This window comes from Ornithodoros turicata, chromosome 1 (assembly GCF_037126465.1).
Source record: "Ornithodoros turicata isolate Travis chromosome 1, ASM3712646v1, whole genome shotgun sequence".
Classification (NCBI taxonomy): Eukaryota; Metazoa; Arthropoda; class Arachnida; order Ixodida; family Argasidae; genus Ornithodoros; species Ornithodoros turicata.
This window is the reverse complement of record NC_088201.1, coordinates 107,051,514-107,063,631: the sequence shown is the minus strand read 5'-3', so window position 1 is coordinate 107,063,631 and position 12,118 is coordinate 107,051,514. Positions and strand designations below refer to the sequence as shown.

The following is a 12,118-nucleotide window of genomic DNA, read 5'->3' as shown; positions in this document are numbered from 1 at the left end:
ATACTATTAGAATAGCCACCTTGCTTGTTCCTTTGCCATTTTATTAAAAAATGTCGGAACAAATTTGAATTGTGTTACACATGTAATAATAAGGATATCAAAATTTTCTATATCATTTGATATCATGACTCGTACACTGTTCCATCTTTTTATCTTTACAAAGCCCACTTGAAAATGTCTAGTTGCACTACATGTACAGCTTGGGACAAGAGTTTACGGAACACTGTGGTCTCGCATTTCTCGATTGAAGCGACACCCTAACAGATAACAGGAGTGCACACACATACTGAAAGGTGGCTATAATTGTCGGTCACCTGTTTCTTATTCGATGTCTTCCTGGTAGCCAGCAAGGGACCATTCTGATGAAGAAATATGCCAGTGCCGTGTTCTATAAACTTTTGTCCCAAGCTGTACAACAGTAGGAGTATACTTTTACTCCACTGTAAGAAGGAAGAGCAGCGACGTGTTAACTGGAAGGTGAATATGTCTTCGTAGTTGTAACGGTTACTGTAGTGCACTCCCCTGTCCACTGGTACTAATTCTTACGCACTGTTAAGAACTGAACTGCACGACCGAATAACAAAATGTGTAAAAGCGGTGTTGCACTGTGTCCTTGCAGGTGTGACAGTCCACACAACGAGGTCTGAAGACAACAGTCTCTGGGCAGTGCTCATTATAACACCAATCATGGAAAGAATGCACAAGTTGCAGGTGTCAGGAGAAATAATTTTTATTGATTCCACTTCCTCCTGTGACGTGTCGCACAGCACCACCACACGGCTTCTAGCAGCTACAAATGCTGGTGCTGTGCCTATAGCAGCCATTATTCACAACTCGCAAAGCACTGAAGGCTACAGTGAAGCATTTGGATTGCTGCAGCGGCATTATCCCAATTGCTTTGGAGGATCACAGGTATGATATATAATATATGTTAGGTAAAGAAAAGTAAGAAGGCTATCATTATGTATACCTCATTATGCAACATACATTACAACGCTGTCATGGCAAGTACTGTGCAATTAAGCTCTATATTTGCTAGATTTCTCAGAACTTATACGTTACTTTACGTAGAATTCCAACTGTGTACCTTGTACTCTAGGTACTGTACAATATGTCAATGTGTTTAGCAGTACTTCTCGTAAAGCACACAAGTACCAGACTTGCTATGTAGAAAAAGGAAAATATCAGGAATTAGAATGTGACAAAAATGTTCACTGGGAGTTGCAGTTCTGAAAATGCTTTTGTGACAAGTTTAACTTCCTGACAAGCCACTCTGTAATTTTATGCTATTTAACAACCAAAAGCTTGGAACACAAAAATGCACACATACAGTATGTACTCAATTTGTATCAGGAACCCCCCTTTTTTGCATGCTTTAGGCTCAGTTCTATTGCTGTTCCAAATTATTTTTCATTGGTCACTGTCAAATACAATTACTGAAGTGTACAACGTGGCTGTCACATCATGTACAATGTGTGTACCCTAGTGGGTACTATACCTAGAAAGAAAATGCGCACTAGTGGTAGCAGCAGAGAGCTCCCTGGATGTTGACAATGCGATAGCCCTTGTGACACACCGAGAACCAATTTTGCATTGCTATATTTATTTTGTTATGCTTAACTTCCATAGTTTGTATGTACGCATAGCTTGCATAGATGTGCCATGATGCACTACCACTATTTTGTCGTGTAAGTAGACAATGTGTTACATGAGCAAAAGTGGCTTAGCTCTATCTGCATAATGTGTAGTATGCGTATGACACAAAAACAACTTGCACTTTATAATCCACAATACATTATCCAATGCATTAGGTTCCAAAGGCATTCATGACAGATAATTCCTCTGCTGAAAAAGCAGCCTTGAACAAGGTCTGGCCTAAGGGACTCCAACTTCTTTGTCATTTCCACATACTTCAAGCTGAATTGAGATGGTTGACATCCGCGAAGAAAAACGTGCACAAGGATGAAAGGCGGAAGCTAATTTCAGCATTCCAAAGGGTCTGTGCTCACCATCTCAAGGACGGTTTGACATTGTGACAAAAGCAACATGTAAAACATGTAATAGTTCTGACAATTTGGAGTGTTGATTTGGCAAAACTCACAGGGTGCTTACCACAATTTGCAATTATGTAGATTAGATTTCAAAAACTGCAGCTGCTACATGGAATCAACTGCCAAAGTTTAAACACCCCCATTTAATTAACACTCCTACTTATGTTGTCCACGTCCCATTTCTTTTGGACTTCTTTCACAAAGGTTCCCAGTCTGGATAATTCATAAAGAGCTAGTGCTATTTGAGAGCTTTCTTTTCAGTAAAGATAATTCATGCACTGGCCATGAACTGTGCAGTAAGTGGCGCATTCGCATATGTGCACTAATTAAATAAATATCCTAACTTTGGAATTTTACTTTGGACACTTTCGGTACGTATCAGGGCCCGCTGGCACTAAACTTATGCTAGGATCCTAACCTTGAGGAATTTGCCTTGCTAGTGCTTGTGTCACATGCTACTGAAGTAAACTTTCCTATTAGCAAAATGCACTGCCAGAGCTGTGCCAGAGGAAATGCCTCAAGGTTAGGATCCTTGCACAAGTATTGTGCAAGCGGACCCAGGACCTTCAGCAAAAAATATTCTGAGGACGTACCAGCATTGACACTCAGTGCCCTTTTTGAGTTATTACTTGGATTCTGTTTACATATTTCTTGCGTGAATCAGTGTACAAATGTGCTGTTTGGCTGTTGTCAGTTGTGTGTTCGTCGGTCTGGTTCACACATAGGGGTGGAAGTTAAAGATCAAATGGAAGACACACTTCGTTTTTCGTTCTTTTTCCCTACCTAACTGGTGCACAGCGCTGTTTGCAAGTCAGGTAGATAAGGAATTCCAAAGCCTGCCTTGTGGCTGTTCCTCAGGCACCGTTCACACAGACCAACTCTGTTTACCAACACGAACCACAAGCAACTTCGAGGTGGTGCCATCACTGTATTCACAAGTACCAACAAGGCAGCTCCGCTGACAAACAATCTCGCCTCATCTTATTTCACCAAGAGAACAACATTTTCTTTAAAAAATGCCAACTGGGATGCTTCTGCGGCTTTCAGTTTTCAAGGAAGCAATTACTTTTTAAGCTACACCCGCACAACTCGTAACCAATGCAATTTAATAATAGTTGTACGGCACCATGACACAAATAAAATTGCATCGACATTGGGAGTGAAGGCATAAGTCATTTGGCAATGCTCCTCTCACTGACTGGCCGATGCATTACCAATTTCTGAAGGTTTCGCTTGGTAACAGATTCCCTGCAACGTCCCTGCAATGTCTGTCAAGTCTGTCATGATTAGTGGAGTCAGGTTGACAGTCACGAACTGCAAAATTGGTCAAAGTTGGAGCACAAACTTGGCAGTGTGAATGCTTTCTTATCCTTCGTCACCGTTGTTTGTGTGGCAGGTCACCAAGTACCAACGTAATTTTTTAAAATGTTTTTTTGTTTCTTTCCTGATACGTAAAACACAGGTTCCAAAAGTGTCCAAAGTAAAATTTAAATGTTTGAAGTTTTATTTAATTTGCGAGCAAATGCAAATGAGCAATCGACTGCACAGTCCGTGACACCGCACTCCGAAGTTTACGGAGGTCTAATCTAATTTCGAGTGCTATAGTTCACACTGGTGAAACCCAGCCTAAGACATACAAAATTAATTTGTCAGTTTTGACTGAGTTACATGTGTCAAATGTGAACCACACACACTGTTTCCTGACTGTAGGTCCTCTATGCCCATTCCGAAGAAGACCTTAATGCAGCAACAGCCAGCCTTCAGAGCCAGTCCCACCCAGGGTACACTGCAAGGGTCGAAGCAATGCTTGAAAGGAAAGAGGAGTAGGTGTTGCTCTTCAGGAACACGATTACAATCCGCGGACACAACACCAATAACTTTGCTGAGGCCTCGATACGGATTTTAAAAGACATCATCCTTAATCGCACTAAAGCCTTCAATGCTGTTGCCCTAGCTGATTTTGTTGCAACAATATCGGAAAAGTACTTTGAAGGAAGAATATTAAAGCATGCGTAGAGCCGTGTTGCAGCACATCAGCTCCAGTTCCACCACCTTGTCAGCAGAATGCCAGACAGTGCGGCAGACAATATTGTACTTCTAGATGATGGTCTGTACAATGTCCCAAGTAGCGAGCAGGATAGAACATCTTATGAGGTCTGGGCAAAGACAGGGGTTTGCAGTTGCCCAAGTGGACGGCAAGGTGCCTTCTGCAAACACCAGGCAGTTGTTCACATGAGATATGGTGGTCTTTTCCCGAATGCTCCTGTACTAACTTCTGAAGATCGCTACGAATTAGAGAGGCTAGCCCTTGGAGAGAAGTGTCCACCATACGAATTTTTGTGTAGCTTCCAGGACAGTGTGGACCATTTTCAGCATGAATGCCCCATAGTACATGAGAGGGAGTCTGATCCGTGTGCACCCCCTTCCCCAGACCCATTGCCATCAACATATGGCTTCAATGAACCAGAATCGGTTCATCTGGTATGTATTGCAATTGTACTTTATCACTACCATCACATGATGGTTCTGCCATAATTGTAATGATACTTTTGTTTATATCAGGGTACTGAAAGCAACCTGCAAGCAATACAAAGTGAACTGCAACGACTGTCCACACTAGTCGGACACAACGACACCTTTGAAAAGTGTCTTGGAAAGATCGCATCACCCCTGAGCCACATCAAGACAGGATGTGGTGCAGTCGGAGCAGCTATCACAATAAGTGCTGCACTTGTGAGCCATGCAAGAAAGGGTGGGAAAATTCGAGTTCAGCCCACAGCAATAGCACGAAGGCGGGGTGGGGTTACGAGGGGCTCAAAGAGAATTCCTGCTGGCCGACCTCCCAAGGAACTAGCTCGGAAAAGGGCAAAGAAACTAGGTCACACAATCAGCAGCAGCATAAGAAAGAACGTTCCCCATGCTAAGCAGCACGGTCAGGGACACTAAATCATTCACTAGGTCCTTTGCTAGATCATCAAAACAAGGGCCTTGAGAACCAGCATGAGCAGAAATGCTGCACTTGGGATATGGAGCTATATGGTTTCCTATAATGGGTAGTAGTAGTTTTGCTGATGTGCAGAAGTTGGCTTGAGAGCTATATCATGCATTCCATGATAGGCAAGCCTGAGCAATAGGCAAGACATGTAAACAAGCACAAACACGAGGGCTCAAACGAGGGCTTCTTGCCTACCAGCTAGCCTGCATTTACGCCATTTTGTTTATTCATGAACTGTTGCTTTGTGTTAGCCACCACTGTCTCTTTATTACAAATATCCAATCAATACATCATTTTATATCATACATTATTCTTTGTTTGACACAATATGGTTTTCCTTCACTACAAGTCTAGGCCACACCTGTCGTTTGTTTGACTCGCCTGCAAATTTGTTGCTGATGACTGCAAAATATAACGATTTACAAAATATCCCCTATAATAACCATTTGGGGGTCGGTCTACTTGTGTGTGCTGACATTTGTAACTATACTTGTTGTCTGTATAGAGATATAACACGTACAATATGGTCCTCATTTTTGCACTGAAATATAGATAGCCTGTTTGTGTTCCTTGTTGGCTTCAGAGCAAACAACAGAACAAATGTTGGCTTCAGAGCATGTCTCATACGCGCATGTCTCACCCTTAGCATTATACACGCTGCAGCAGCACATAGCATGACCCACCGTATTGACAATTCAGTACAGTGGATCTATTCTACGCACACTGTTTACTCACGGCATACGAATTATCAACTGTTTTGACGCAAGGGACCAATCATGTGTTTCGAACGTCGGCCGAGATAAATAATAAATCAGACAGGGAACGAACGACAATTCCACTAACACAGTGTGGCTGGACATGCTGTTGATTGTATGACAGTTTGCAATCGTTTAAATTAACAGTTGTTGCCCTCTTGCTTTTTATGGGGTAACACATTCTTGAATGTTGTCTGTCTGGTTAACTATAATTTCGTAACGTTCCGTCTCATCTACAGCCCAAAGGGTAGTCAAATTTGATCCACCCTTGCTTGTAATTCAAAGACATAGTAAATAACTTCAAAATTACCTCTGTTCCAACCTAATCTTGTTCTCCAGCACATTTGTCACACTCCGCCATCCATGCTGGGTACAAATTTACAAATAGGCGCCGCCGCCGGCGTTCGTACGGCCAACGTATCGGGTTTTCAGGGTTTTCTGCCGCCGCCGCCGCCGCTCTTCTGTATCGGTCAGGGTTTCGAAAGCCGCCACCGGGGCAAAGCCTATGCCTTTCGTGCACGCACCCTACCGCCGCGCGGCCTTTGCTGCGGTCAACGACCTGGCCCACCACGGTATTCGTACCACCTAGCGCATGGTGACCGCTGGCTTTCTTTGTTCCTCCATCAACGCCGACGTCGGAGCCTGGGCCCGTTTGTGCATCCCGTGCTAGCGATCCAAGGTGCACCGGCATACAATATCGCCGCACCAGTAATCTGACCTCCAGGATAGCCGTTCCGATGTTGTGCACATCGACACCGTCGGCCCCCTTCCGCCGTCGTCCGGTTTTCGCTACCTGCTCACAGCAATGGACCGATACACCCGGTGGCCCGAAGCCTGCCCGATGCCCGGCATGTCTGCCGAAACCGTCGCTGTCACGTTCCTAGCCACATGGGTTGCCCGTTTTGGAGTACCCTCCCAGGTTACTACCGATCGAGGTCGCCAATTTCAGAGCAGCTTATTCTCCGCTTTCGCACGGCCCCTTGGCACCTCCCCCATACGCACGATATCCTACCACCCGGCATCTAATGGTGTCGTGGAGCGTTTTCACCGCCACCTGGAGACCGCCCTCATGGCATCAGAAGACCGCGAGGGCCGCTAACCTTCCGCAGGTTCTACTCGGCCTACGTGCTGCATTCAAGTTCGACCTGGGGTGTAGTCCTGCCGACCTGGTGCACGGCCGCGCCCTTCGCCTTCCAGGCAAATTTTTCGCCGACACCCCCGGCCAGCCTGACCCACTCCTGTTTGTTCAACGACTACAACGGTTCTTCCGCACACTGCGCCCGATGCCCCAACGTTCTTCGACCTCTTACACCCCTTTCGGCCCGATCTTCCTACGGCAACGCATGTGTTCATCCGCACTGACGCCGTCCGGAAGTCCCTCGTCCCTTCATACTCCGGCCCCCACCAGATTATAGGACGCTCCGGCAAGAATTACCTCGTCAACGTCAACGGTACCGAAGACACGATCAGCGTGGACCGGCTCAAGCTAGCCTACATTGAAGCACCGCCCACCTCCGACCTTCTCGGATTGAACCACTGTGATTCATCCCTTCACCACCATCTTTGACCCGTTCCGTCAAGACTGTCACGTGGTCAGACAGCTTTCCACTGCCTCCAGTTGAGGGGAGGGGAATGTAACAGACGACGATGAAGTGGTCTGCGACCACCGGTTGAATGAAACCTTCGGCCTGCGAGCCGTTGTTCTTTTCATTTTACTTTGGAGCCAGACGGCCCAGAGGAAACCTCTACTGTTGATCCCTCCGGCTGTGTCTATCTCTACCCCAACAGACTAATCTAAGTAATTTTGACGGTTCGCGATGATGTTGACGTTGTGTTGACGTTGACGTTGATGACGCGTTGATGTTGATGATGATGACTGTTTGTCGCGGATGATGGAGAAACAGCCCTGTCTTCTCTTCAGAGCATCAGTAGGTCGATCGACGGCTCGTGAGCTCAGCCACCAGTCAAATGTTCTGGCAAAGACGACACTTATAACTTGGCGCTCCAGTGTGCCTTGCTTGAATGCAACAACATACCTTGACTTCTTTCAGGCAGAACGAATGACACTCTAGTCCACCACGATGTCAGCGCAGCCGAAATTTTTTCGGTCCTAGTTGGCGGGCAGATCTACTAGGTTGCGACACTATGTATAAGTATGGGGATTGAACCGCGGTGCCGACCGCGAAGTCTCTTGATCCAAGACCCAATAATACGACCGCGATCCAGAAGATGGAAATGCGGTGAAGGAGCCAAGCTTGAGTCGATACTACGCCTCCGACGCTGTTCCTGCTACTCCTCGAAGATACCGGTCTCGAGCGTTACTCGCTCACAGTCGCCCACCGGTTCCTCATCTTTCTTCAGTACAGTTCAGAAGACCCTCGAGCCATGACTGGACTTTCTATGGGCTGTGGGAGCCTATTCCCACTCTGGGGGAGGGAGCAAAGCCGGTCCATTCGATCCCCGTGCAAGGCGAAACACAACAAGAAATACCAGATGTGCCACAAAACGTGTCATTTCAATAACTCACATCTTACATCCGATTGCTTCTAGGCTTCCACGTCCACACAGCAACCACCTACCTTCTTCGTCTTCCTTTTCTCCAAGCTTTCGCGGAAGGGACGCCCGTTTTGCGTTATTCAAGTTACTGCACGATCACACGCCAAGTGCCCGCCAGTGCACGATCACACGATCAAGTTAGTGCACGTTGCCTGTAATGTAGTAGGGACAAGTCTCGGAAGGGTCTTCGTAAAACGTTGTTTTGTAGAGTGACCTCCTTTCTCGGACGTCCTGCTGCCAACCGAAGTGTAGGGATGAAAACTCGCGTACCAGTGAGCTATTCCGTCTTGTGAGCTGTGTGCCAGGAGAGGAGATGCTTTTAATGCGCTAGCATGAGTGGGCTCACCCCTCAGAAATCCCTGCGTCTCTACGCCAGAAACTCATCTCGGACGATAGATCTTGCCACGTGAACCTACGCAGCAAACTTTATGACCGCAGTAAGGATAGAAGAAAAAAGTAAACGTCAGTAGTCGCATGGCAACTACGGGTCCCGCGAACGAAGCTCATTTATAGCACCCTAAAAGGATTTGTGGACGGTTGTGTCGTGTCGTGCGACTTTCAGAGTCATTTATATATTTACCCCCAGGACTGTGAGACAATACAGACGGGAGTGGTTAAAATGTTGCAATAAATAATGTTAATATGCGCAGCTTACACAAATATTTACAAAGCGCGCATGAACAAATTGCGCTGATATGTGGAGGTCAATAAAAGATCTTGAAACATTTGGATCGATTAAAGCAAACAATGACGGCACAAGTGTACAGCACGGAAAGCAGCGAAATACAGCAGCGAAACAGTCGCATAAACATTTCTTAGATTCTTTAACGTCGGTAATGGAGGGAATGGCACGTGGAGGGAGTTCCACTTAAGCGATGTACGAAGCAGAAATAAAATCGTGAAAGGAACTTGTTGAGCACGAGGGAATGCCCACTTTCTGGGGATGATCCGTAGGGGTTGAAATATACGTAGGCTCCTGGACTATCGATTCTCAAAGGCAGTTATCATGATAATAAATCTTGTTAAACAAACAGACACCAGTAACTCTTCGGCGGGTGGAATGCAGAAGCAATTTGAGGTTACATTTTACAGCAGTGGCACTGGTCGTGCGATTCTAATTACCGAATGTGAATGTTGCTACTCTGTTTGTACCGAGTTCGAGATTGTGCTGTGATCGGTATCCCACACGGAGGCTGCATATTCCAACTTTGGAAAGACTATCATTGGCGGACCAACTGCTGGCTGGCGGTTCCTTCACTTTCACACCGGGCAAATACGTTGCGTTATGCGTGCTACCTAAGGTAGCTCACGGTCCGGCAAAAAAGTTTTTCTTCGCGTCAAGCCCCACGGTGCATTATCTGCTCTAGGATTGCAGCAATTCATTGGAGTTGTGTTCCTACATTTGACCCATATCTGCAAACCATTAAGCGCAGTTCAAAATTATCCCTGCACTTTCTAGAAGTTAAAAGATTCCTGCCGCATTGCTGCTCGTTGCATCAGCAGGAAGACCGTTTTTCTGTTTCTTTTTCTGTTTTTTTTTTTTTTTTCAAAAGGCAATGGCCTTCATGTTAACCGTAATGAACACTAACGTAGCTAGAAAAAAAATATTTCGGAAATTATCTCTGGGAACTTTACGCGGGAGGGTGGATTCCATCCTCGGTTTTCCTCTTCCAGATGCATTACCACAGGTACAATTTCGAGGTAGTTTGAACCCCCGGAACCCCCTGGTTGTACACCACTGATAACGTAGCAAGCTTCAGAAGCACCAATGTTTGTAATCATAGTGTTTTTCTGTAGGTCAGTGAACATGGGAGGAATAGGAATGATTATGGGTCACGAAGTTACCCATGCTTTTGATGACAAGGGTAAGTACATTACCAAGCACTCCCTTTTGCAGTAGCTTCGCTTCACTGCCAAATGTTTGAACAGAATATCTTTTAGGATTATGTAGTTTCGCTCTGTTTCTCGTTGTACACAGGCGCATCAGCATCGGTGTAGATAATGTAACTTGTTGCCAACACTACCCAGTCGGCACAACATTGTAAACTTAACGTAAAAAATGTGTTTGGAGTCCACAAAGGTAACGTTTAAGTAATGATAGCCTACGTCGACTTGATGTCGGAAATCTCGCCCCGAAAACAGGTTATGTTAACACTGACCAGCAGGGTTCCGGAGCGAACCAAAAACCGAAAAAAAGAACCTTATTTTTGGAGACGGAACGAAAACCGAAACAAAATTTTGTCCTCCGGAGGGAAACAGAAAATTTGTTTTCGGGTTTCGGTCCAAATGGAAAATTAAACTATTTGGCCCTCAAGGGTATGTAACGCAAGACCTCAAGTGCACAATACATGGCATCCATCGGTGGTTGGGTTGGAAACTGCAGAGACCTCACAGTACAACCATGTGCCAGAGCGCAAGACGTTTCTCTCACTGTTGGAAAGAATACAGGGATTATTTTCGCTGCAACGAATTCTCCTTACACCATATGTGAAACTGAACCGGTTGTAACCGGTTTTGAAGCACTACATTTTTGCTGCGCAGCTCAACCGAAACTGAACCGTTTTCGTTGAACCGAAACGGGAGCCTGGACGGAAAACCTTTCGGTTCGACACCCTGCTGCGCTATCGCATATTCGACGCAATTCACGTGCTGTTTAAACATAGATACACCTACCGTAACGTCGACCACAGATGAAAATTTACAGCGACAATGTAGCGTTACTTTTACAATGTCATGAAGCATGAAATTTACGCTATTTTGCTCCTACCTGAATGGCGGAATTTACGTTGTCTTCCTGCTACCTGAATCCTGCTGCTGAATTTACGTTATTTTGTATCAACCTGCTTCATTAAATTTACGTTCTTTTGCTGGTATCAGAATTGTTAAGTTTACGTTGTTTTACTGGTAACTGTTTGGATTTTAGTATTTGCTCCATCCTGTTCGCAAATACAGGCTACCGCTAAATTTACGATGCTCGATTACCATGCGTCAAATTTACGATGTTTTGCTGCTACTTGAATTGTGAAATCTTAGTTGTTTTTGCGGTACCGGTATTGCGCTTCGTATCCGGCTTGGGTAGAGAGGTGCCACTAAGCAGTAGCCTATGTTTGCGAACAGGACGGGGCAAATACTAAAATGCAAACAGTTGGGGGCATGCTGATTAAGTGGAGTAGGGCGTACAAGGTTTCTAATGGTGACCGGGATTCGTCTTTGAGGTTAATCCTTGCGTTCGCAAGAGTCGAGTATACTCAACAGCATCCCTGACATCCTTGCCTGTCATATACTTAGAGCCGGACGTTTTCGGGTTAAACCCGATTTGGCCCGAATTTACCCCCCGAACGACCTAGCAGGCAGTCGGGTTGAACCCGATTTCTATCGGTCGCAGCTCCCGTCCCGTAAGTTGACTTTCCTGCGTAAGCGAAGCGATTGTGCATGCGTAAACGCTGCCTCCACGTGCGAGCGCCTCGTGCATGCGCGTCAGCCGCGCCATGACGAAGGAAACTCGCCTTTTCGCTTTCGATTCCTATCGGCTCTTCGTAGTTTCGTTTGATGAACCTGTGCATTTATGCATTTCATGCATTAACGTCGTGACGTTCGTCTTTTGACATGATGGCGAAAAAGAAAAAGGCTTGAAGACTGGGTCATCGAGTACAACGATTTGGAAATAGTAAAGAAGGGTGACAACGAAAACGTGCTCGCGTGTAACTTTGTGCTGCCGTCAGATCCGGCGAAGATACCCTACGATCTTATAACGGAACACC

The 12,118-nt window shown here is 45.7% G+C and overlaps 1 long non-coding RNA gene and 1 pseudogene across 1 annotated transcript in view; both read left to right on the top strand.

The window, feature by feature from the left end:
- The window catches only part of LOC135367481 (uncharacterized), a 45,255-nt gene extending 35,032 nt beyond the window's left edge, over positions 1-10,223 (top strand). The window contains exon 4 of the long non-coding RNA XR_010414477.1: positions 10,155-10,223. This is a non-coding gene — a long non-coding RNA (uncharacterized LOC135367481). The remainder of the gene's footprint in view (positions 1-10,154) is intronic.
- LOC135378743 (uncharacterized) lies at positions 1,827-7,368 on the top strand (annotated as a pseudogene).
- Positions 10,224-12,118: the final 1,895 nt, after the last annotated feature.